Here is a 10047-nt window from a genome sequence, read left to right on the forward strand (position 1 = left end):
GACTGAATGGGCAACAAATCACCAAGAGAGTTGCAATGGACCACTTCGTGAAGGCTCTTCCCAAGCCTGAACGCCGCATGGTGAGCCAGTCTGCAACAGAAACCCCAGCCGAGAAGGCTGATGCCATGGAGCGAGCCATTGTCACCAACTCTCTAATGCAAGATGGCCACAGCGAGCGAGGAGCTACGTTGGCAAGGTCAGGGAACAGAGGCCAGGGAGACCCCCCCCCCCCCCCCTCGACCACCCTATCGGCACCACGTGACCCTACATCGCCCCGAGACGAGCCCATGCCAACAGATCCTGGAGTCCGTTCCGCCGCAAGGGGGTGGCTGGCAGGCTGTTCCCTCCATACCATCCCGCCGGCACAGGCACCCACCCGCTTGGTTCACATTCAGGGCCAACCTGTGCGAGCTTTGCTTGACTCCGGAAGCACCGTATCCTTGGTACACCCCGACATCCTGCAGACCTCACCTGACCTGAGCGCGGTGCTGCCCATCTCCTGTGTCCATGGGGATGTCCGTGAAGTGTCAGCCACTCAGGTGCAGGTCAAAGACGCCTCAGGGACCTGGGCCCTAACAGTGGGAGTGGTACCTGAACTTCCCATGCCAGCACTCCTTGGACGCGACTGGCCTGGTTTTTCTGATGCCTGGAGCCGGCCCCGAAGCAAGCACACGGGCCGACGACCACGACGACCACCCAAGGCCCAGCCCCCGCATCCTGACCGACAGGTTCTCCTGGCCCAAGACGCAGCTTCTGATGCAGATGAAGAAGTTGAGCGAGGACAGGGTGCTGCTAATCCATTTTCTGAGCTGTTTTCACAGATCACGAGATCCGACCAATTTGCTCGAGAACAGAAGGAGGATGATCGCCTGAAACATGCCTGGAAGGAGGTCTTGGAGGTCGAGGGGGAGAACCGGCTGAGGGGACCTCTCCCAGATCAGTATTTCAAGGTGCAAAATGGGCTCCTGTACTACAGCTCCATCCGTCGAGGTGTTCGCCAAGATCTGCTGGTAGTCCCTCGTTCAAAGATTGATGTGGTCATGACTCTGGCCCACACCCATCCAATGGCTGGACATCTCGGCGCCCAGAATACCGAAGCCCGGATTAGGGACCGCTTCCACTGGCCAGGGTTGACTGCTGAGGTGAGGAACTACTGCCAACGTTGCCCCACGTGTCAACGCACCTCACCTCGCCGACCACCACCCAGCCCGCTCATCCCTCTACCCATCATCGATGTGCCCTTTGAGAGAATTGGTATGGATCTGGTTGGGCCCCTACCGAGATCTGCACGAGGACACAAGCACATCCTGGTGATTGTGGACTACGCCACCAGGTATCCCGAAGCCGTCCCCCTGCGTAAAGCCAATGCAAAGAGTATCGCCCGGGAGCTCTTCATGTACTTCACCCGCGTCGGCATCCCGAAGGACATCCTGACTGACCAGGGCACCCCATTCATGTCGCAGGTAACCAGAGCACTCTGTGGCCTTTTGAAGATCCATCACCTACACACCTCTGTCTACCATCCCCAAACCGATGGGCTTGTGGAGAGATTCAATCAAACTTTGAAGAGAATGCTCAGACGAGTTGTGGACAAAGATGGGCGCAACTGGGACCTACTCATCCCTTATGTCCTCTTCGCCATTCGCCCCAGGCATCGACCGGCTTCAGTCCTTTTGAGTTGCTGTTTGGCCGGCAGCCTAGAGGCCTTCTGGATGTAGACCGCGAAGCCTGGGAGGAGCAACCGTCCCCTTTCCGAACCACCATCGAGCATGTCCGGCAGATGCAGGATCGAATTGAGCAGGTCATGCCACTGGTACGTTTCCACATGGAGGGAGCCCAACGTGCCCAACAGCGGACCTACAATCGCCCAGCCCAGCCTCGGGAATTTAAGATAGGTGATCGAGTACTGGTACTGATACCCTCGGCCTCATGTAAATTCCTGGCCACCTGGCAGGGACCGTATACGGTGCTAGAGCGAGTGGGGCCCGTCAACTATAGAGTCCAACAACCCGGTCGACGGCAGCCAGTGAAGACCTACCACGTCAACCTCCTCAGCAATGGATCGAGCCAGTCCCCCTGCTAACAGCCTGTGCCCAGGTCGAAGAATCCCCGGTTCACCTAGGTGAGGACCTGAGTCCAGCCCAGCGACAGGAGCTCCGGGAACTGATCTCCCAACACCGGGATGTCTTCTCCTCAACCCCAGGCCGGACCAACACCGTCCAGCATGAGATTTGCACGCCTCCTGGGGTCATTGCTCGACAGCGCCCTTACCGGATCCCTGAAGCCCGACGGCAGCTGGTGGAGGAAGAGGTCCAGAAAATGCTCCAGCTTGGGGTGATTGAGCCATCCCACAGCCCCTGGTCAAACCCCATTGTGCTGGTCCCCAAGCCCGATGGATCCTGGAGATTCTGCAATGATTTCCGCCGGCTGAATGAGGTTTCCAGGTTTGACAGCTACCCACTTCCCCGTGTTGACGAGTTGGTGGAACGTCTTGGGAGAGCAAGGTTCATCTCCACCTTGGACCTCACCAAGGGGTATTGGCAAGTCCCTTTATGCCCAGAGGCCAAGCCCAAGACGGCCTTCAGCACACCCAGCGGGCACTGGCAGTACAGAACCCTTCCGTTCGGCGTGCATGGGGCCCCAGCCACGTTTCAGAGGATGATGGACCAGATCCTTGCACCACACCGAGAATATGCTGCCGCCTATATAGATGATGTGGTGGTGCATGCTGAGAGCTGGCCAGACCATATCTCGAGGCTCAAGAAAGTCCTAGCAGACCTACGCCAGGCAGGCCTGACGGCAACCCGTGCAAATGCCACCTTGGCCTCACTGAAGCTCGATACCTTGGGTATAAAATAGGCCGAGGACTTATCAAGCCTCAAGAAACAAAGGTCATGGCCGTGCAGGAATTCCCACGCCCAACTACCAAACGCCAGGTACGAGCATTTTTGGGTTTGTCTGGGTATTACCGACGTTTCATCCCATCTTTTTCCACCACAGCTGCTGTGCTTTCAGACCTGACCAAGAAGGGACAGCCAGAAAAAGTCTGCTGGAGTCCAGCTGCAGAGGCTGCTTTCGCGGAGCTAAAAGAAGCCCTGACACGTGAGCCGGTCCTCTGGACCCCAGACTTCTCTAGACCCTTTCGACTGTATACAGATGCATCTGATGTCAGCCTGGGTGCTGTACTTTCGCAAGACTATGAGGGAGAAGAGCATCCAGTCATTTACCTGTCCCGCAAACTAAGCCCAGCAGAAAAGAGGTATGCTACTGTGGAGAGAGAAGCTTTGGCAGTAAAATGGGCCATACATGAACTCCGCTACTATTTGTTGGGCCGGAGGTTCACTCTGGTAACAGACCACGCTCCCCTCAAGTGGATGGCTCGTGCCAAGGACACCAATGCTCGTGTTACCAGATGGTTCCTGGCACTGCAGGATTTTCAATTCACTGTCGAGCACCGGCCGGGTACTGCCAATGCTAATGCTGATGGGTTGTCTCGGTGCTGGTCAGGGTGGGCTACTTCTACTTGCCAACAGTGTTCATTGTCACTTGCACCTTCTGCTTTTCCTTCCTTCAGAGCCTCCCGTGGCCCCGGCTCAACACCTGGAGGGGGGAATGTGGCCAGGCAGCCTTCAAGTCGGTGTCGTGCCAGGCTCACACCATCACAAGTCCCTTTAGCACCCTCTAGAGGGCTGCTGCAGTGGAACCCGGTCTCTCGTGGTCAACAGAAGCACATGGCCAAGGTTGACAGCTTCAACGAGGCACGGCTGGCAGCCACTCATCACCACCCAAACCTGTCTCTCGTTTGCCCTCGTTTACGCAGCACAAAAGGAGCCACGCCGTCAAAGGAGGGTGTTCAATGTTTTGCTAACCAAGTGTTTTTCCCCTTGCACAGAAAGCGCTTAAACAAACGATCCAACCCGACGACTGGAGCCCGTGACCGGCCGAACCCTGCCTGACTTCCCGGCCTCCAGTCTCTTCCTTACCCCCACCGGTGAGCCCCTCAGCTGCACCTGGCCTACTGGGCTGATTCCCCGAGACCTTCACCCCCTGAGCACTGGACACATCGAGGGGCCTTCACCTGCACACACCCAGCTTCCACAAGAGAAATAAATATACCTGCCTTGGCGGGTTTTCACTACCCTTCTGCCTACGGTTCATTCTTGCCCTGCTACACTTGCCATTGTGATGCCCTGGCCTCTACATAAGGCCTCATATGTTCTGTTGAACAGGTTTCTGGGTAGAAGCGAGTCCATGTTGAAGTCAAGTGTCTCTGTCTCAAACCCTTGGAGGACGCTTTGCTGCAGACTGCTGGAGTGCATCTGCTGAAGAACTGCCTGAATTTGACTGGGATCTGAGAGGACAGGAAGCAGTCCGTAAGAACAGCATCTAAGATCATCAACATCATGTAGGACCAGTAACAAAACTCCTAAATAAGCATACACTAATGCAGTTATACTGTAACAGTTTCTCTGTGAGCTCCATATAGTACTCTATTTGTGCTCATTGATATTTCAGAATACAGGATAATGGTCAGGAAAAATAGTCAGGCATACCGCACAGCCTTCTGGGTGATAAAAATACAAGGAGGATGGGAGTGATGTAGAGCTAAAACCTAAACCGATACCCCAGGCCCCTCCTGTGCGCCCCCTGAGATATGTGGCAGTGGTCTAGACTCTAGAGGCATACCCCGGTTCAGAAGCTGCTGGGTAAAGCTGAGTGCCACGGGCATGTTCCCCATCTGGGAGAGTAGGGGAGCAGGAGAGACTTCCACGCCCAGGTCCAGCTGCCTCAGAGTCTCTGACATCCAGCTGATGTAAAGCGGGTTTTTATGGTTCTTATACGCAACCATGGCGATATGGAAGGTTTCATCTTGGTCCAAGGAACCAGTGCCAGCTAGCCCTGTCAGAATGAAAAACAAAAAGCCAGAAAGCCAGCATTTTATGAAATAAGAAATAAAATGAATATATTTAGCAAAATCATGAACAATGAAATTATATCTAGTTTAAACAAAATACAATGAAATATTTTTCTTTTACACATGTTTGTGTCAACACTGCTTATCACACAGCAATAATTCTGTTGAGATCAGGTATGATAGGATCATTCTATATATATAATACATTTTTACCTTCAAATGGAAAATAGAGAAAAGCTCTGACCTGGATGTCCTCCACCCAGAATGCGTTGCGGAGGTAGCTGGTATGTGTCTTGCAAACTGATGAGTCCCAGAGCTATACCATCAACATCTCTGTCCGATGGGAGAGACTCGGATTTAAGCTTCACCAACGCCAGGAATTCTGTTCATAAATATAAAAGGGAACGTAAAAACAAACAACTTCTTTACGTTGTGGTGGGCAGGTTCCACTTAATTTACAAAGTCTGTCAACATGAAGTGGCTCAGCTACAGGGGTGCTCGTAGTGCGAAGTCTGTTAGTTCGTTTAGGTTAGCCTACATTGCGGAAATTGCACTGAGCTACGACATGGGGCAATCATTTGATTCAGACAGCGGCTATGTCTATTACCAAACACTTTGTACTGCAATACAGTGTACTTACATCTGTAGTGAGTTCAGTCACTGATTAGTGTTGTCTCAAATGGAACACTGACTGACGAAAATGTGCAAGCCTTTTACCCGTAAATCTGTGTGCCAGCTCCCTCCAGCCAACTGGAAATTTTATACAAAGATGGCGGACCATTTTTTATGTAAATGTTCATCTTTTTGGCGTTTTCTCGCTTAGATTTTTTAAAGATACCAAGATATAGACACTGTACTATCAGATAACACAGTTATTGTAACCAGCAATAATGGTTGAAGTGATTTGCGAGGCGTCAGTCAGCCAACATTCCAAACTGAAAAGCTGCCGAAAGGGCTCCTCCTCTTCCACTACGTAGCCAATATGGCACCCGTTTAGGGTGAGTAGTGTTCATCGTTTTAAACTGCATTTTTTTACCGTTTGCTGTGCGCCATCCGGGTTCTTTCAGTGCCCTGAATTCTGCTGGTTCTGTCAGTGTGAACGCCCTTAGCACTAAAAGTCAGTGCTTGAAGTGCACAAGTGCGCGGTTATAGACAGGGATAGTGTCTCTCCTCAGGAAAAGGAAAACATTATTCTCCTTCTTCTTTCTCCTCCTCCTCCTCCTTCTTCACCTTGTCCTCATTCTCTTCCTCCTCCTTGTCCTCCTCTTCCTTCTCTCTGTCCTCCTACTCCTCAACCTCATACTCCTCCTCCTTCTTGTCCTCCTCTTCCTCCTCCTCTCACTCTTACCCCTCTCCTTCTCTGGTTGTCGATCTTTTCAAAGTTTTCAATAGTTTACCAAACAAAACAGAGGCTCAAGACACTTTTTTGGTGCAGTCCTCACTGCAAATTGGCAAAAGACCTGAAAGTTTAGAGATTTGACTATTTGTGTCTTGCAGGTTGATGCTTTGAGATTTTACTTGAGAAGTGTGTGCAACAACTTTGCGTACAGGGTTTTGACAACAACGTGATGTGTAATTGACATTAGAGTGTTCACAAGGAAAATCAGAGTCTAATGCAGATAAGGGAGTCTTGAATATTGCCCACTTGGGCCGAGCGATTGATACATGACGTGAAGGTTGTGCAGATTGTGCCGAATTTTCGCTTTTTAGGTCTTAACAATAGTGAAAAGCTGTAAGTTGCGTTCAGTTCATTGTTCTTTTGAACTCGTTCATGCACAGCACTGCATTTAAGACATACAGGCCATTCTCCTTGGGTGGTTGCTATTTTGAAAGCCATAAGTTCAGTCTTCCAAGAATCATGATTTATGACACACTCTCTCTATTGTGCTGCATACCGGGTAAAGGGCTCCTCTCCATGGACTCCTCCATCATTCTCCATTTGGCCTTCAGAGTTGTCACCAGCTTGTAGGCAGTGAGTGGATTACTCACATGCTTCTCCATCTCCTCCAGAGGACTCACACAGGCTGTGACCTCAGAGAGCTCCAGTTGAACTCTGGAACAGGGATGAGTGGAGAGAAAGGAATCAGTGTCTACATGTTGACTGGACTCAGCACATTTCAAGTATAATTATTCCACATATAGAGCAATAATAGCAATAAAGGTCTATTAGTTTCAACAGTCCATAACCTGAGAAAGAACTGCAAAATATGACTGGCTTGTAAAATACCTTGACTCATAGTGTTTAGAAGCAGCCTTGCCTATTTTGTAAAACCCTACAATTAGATTGAAGATTGACAAACAACCTCCACACCTAAGTAAAGAGCTTACAAGGTTAGAGGTTAGAAGCAAATTCTATTAAAAGCTATGTGTAAAACATGAAAACAGGCACAACTAAGTCAGCTAAGACAGAAACAAGCAGACATTAGCATTAGGCTTAACTCCAAAGCCTTCAGGCCACAGGCCTAGCCAACAGGACAAAGCTATCAAAGACAAGGGTACATCTTTCAATGTGGCCAAAAGTTGTCAGTAACCTGACCTTAGGGCAATAATTGAGGAGAACTATGATGAAGAATAGCAAAAACACTGGCGAAAAGAGAGAGAACAGTGGTGAAAAGAGAAAATACCTTGACTCATGGAGTTTAGAAGCAGCCTTTCGTGTTTTGTTAAACCCTACAATTAGATTGAAGATTGAAAAACAACCTCCACACCTAAGTTAAGAGCTTACAAGGTGAGAGGTTAGAAGCAAATTCCATTAAAAGCTATGTGTAAAAACATGAAAACAGGCACAACTAAGTCAGCTAAGACCGAAACAAGCAGACATTAGCATTATGCTTAACTCCCAAGCCTTCAGGCCAATTGCATAGCTAACAGGTCAAAGCATTCAAAGACAAGGGTGCATCTTTCCCAGTGGCTTAAAGTTGTCAGTGACCTGACCTTAGGACAGTGCTTGAGGAGAACTATGATGAAGAATAGCAAAAACAGAGGTGAAATGAGAGAGAGAACAGTGATGAAGAGATAGAGAACAGTGTGAAGACAGTGAAAACAGTGGTGAAGAGGGAGAGCACAGTGACGCAGAGATAGAGAACAGTGGGAAAAGAGAGAGAACAGGGGTGAAGAGAGAGAGAGAGAGAACAGTGGGGAAAGAGAGAGAGACCAGTGATGAAGAGAGAGAGAGAGAACAGTGGGAAGAGAGAGAGAGAACAGTGATGAAGAGAGAGAGAGAGAACAGTGGGAAGAGAGAGAGAACAGTGGGAAGAGAGTGAGAACAGTGGGAAGAGAGAGAGAACAGTGGGAAGAGAGTGAGAACAGTGGGAAGAGAGATAGAACAGTGGGAAAAGAGTGAGAACAGTGGGAAGAGAGAGAAAATAACACATGTAAAGCATTAGCAGGGCAGAAATCCCCTCCCAAAAAAAGCAGGTTTGCGGATGGCAACATTCTTGCTGTATCCAACTAGATTAAAGTAAAATAAAACCTACAAAGATGGATAAATTAAATATATATTGCATTATGTACCATATTCTGCAAAACAAAAACTTAATTTTTAACATTAATACTGTTCTTTGACTTTGATCCTCTTTCAAAGTAAGCAACAAAACTGGCAGACCACCCCACGCAAAAAACATGAAACGGAAAAAATGAGCCCCACAAAATCGTTCATTTCACTTTGACTCAGGATGGACTGACCTTGGTTCCAGGAACCCAACTGAAATATTACAAACCACAAAGACTTGAAGACTGGAAAGTGACAAGCAGACGTTAAACGTCACCTTTTTAGGGTCTTTAAAATGGCTTCCTCAGCTGTGATGTACGCCGTAAGATTCCTCACCAGGTCCCTACCTACCTGAAGAAGTTCGATCAGTTGATCTATAAAAACAGAACAGTATGCTCACATCAGTTGAAAAAGCTGATCACAATAAAATGTAGTCCCTCAAGAATAATAATAATATTTGCTGTAAGCACTTTGAGCTGCATTCTTTTGCATGAAAGGTGCATTATTAATAATAAAACTTGTTAAATAAAACCAAGGTTTGAATAGTCATGGTATTTCTGAATCCATATGATGAAACACATTATGCCTGTGCCAAGTGCCATGATATGATTGGATGATGTAAAACTATACTAGGAAACCTAAATTCACCAGATACAGAAACCAACTATTCTCAATGGATTACACAAACATAACTCCATAAGACTCCAGTGGCCATGCACCACATTGATCTCTTTAAACCAAAGTAAAGTTTAAGGTTTAAAATGGTGGAAAATGGAATAATGTTGTCATAACAAACCATCCCTGCTATCTGTAAATGTTACTGTGTGGCATGAAATGAAAATACCTGTGGAGGAGTAGAGCTCCCTGTGTTCAGCACCAATGGCCCAATGGATCAGAACAACCAAGATGAGGCGCTTGACTCTCATTTCTTCCCCAGGATCCAAAGCTCTGTTTGGGACTCACGGTGCTGTCTGACACTTACAGCCCAGGACTCTCCTTCACCCTGCACTGTACACTAGACAGGTTGTGGATTAAACATGATCTGGTGTAAAAGTCTTGCCAATCTAGGTAACCCAGCCCTCTGTATATCATTTCCCAACATCAGACACAGCTCGGTGCAACACCAAGCCATCCTGATTGCTTCATCGTTGGCTTGACCACCTAAGCCACCCTGTCATTTCTATTGTGGTATGTAATACTACGGTGCTTTTCTCTCAGTTTACACTGCAACTAAGATGTTGAAATATGCTATATAAATCAAAATGGCTTGACCTGACATGTGGAATCAGCTTGGTAACATCAGGTTGAAGGTAATATCAGACCATCAGTCCTGAGGGTGTGTTTCTCAACAGTGTCTGTAATGGACATGGTGACTAAGAATATAAACTTTAACGACACCTGTTGCATAACAAGGGTTTCAGGAAACACACCCTTGGTAGGCTCCTGCTTTCCATGCCCCAAACTGTTGGAATTGTCAAAAAGATCACGTTGAGATGGGAATGAATATCAAAAAGATCACGTTGAGATAAAAATAAATATCAAAAAGATCACGTTGAGATGGGAATGAATATCAAAAAGATCACGGTGAGATGGGAATTAATATGAAAAAGATCACGTTGAGATGGGAATGAATATCAAAAAG

This window comes from Sprattus sprattus, assembly GCF_963457725.1.
Source record: "Sprattus sprattus genome assembly, chromosome: 1".
NCBI classification, from domain to species: domain Eukaryota; kingdom Metazoa; phylum Chordata; class Actinopteri; order Clupeiformes; family Clupeidae; genus Sprattus; species Sprattus sprattus.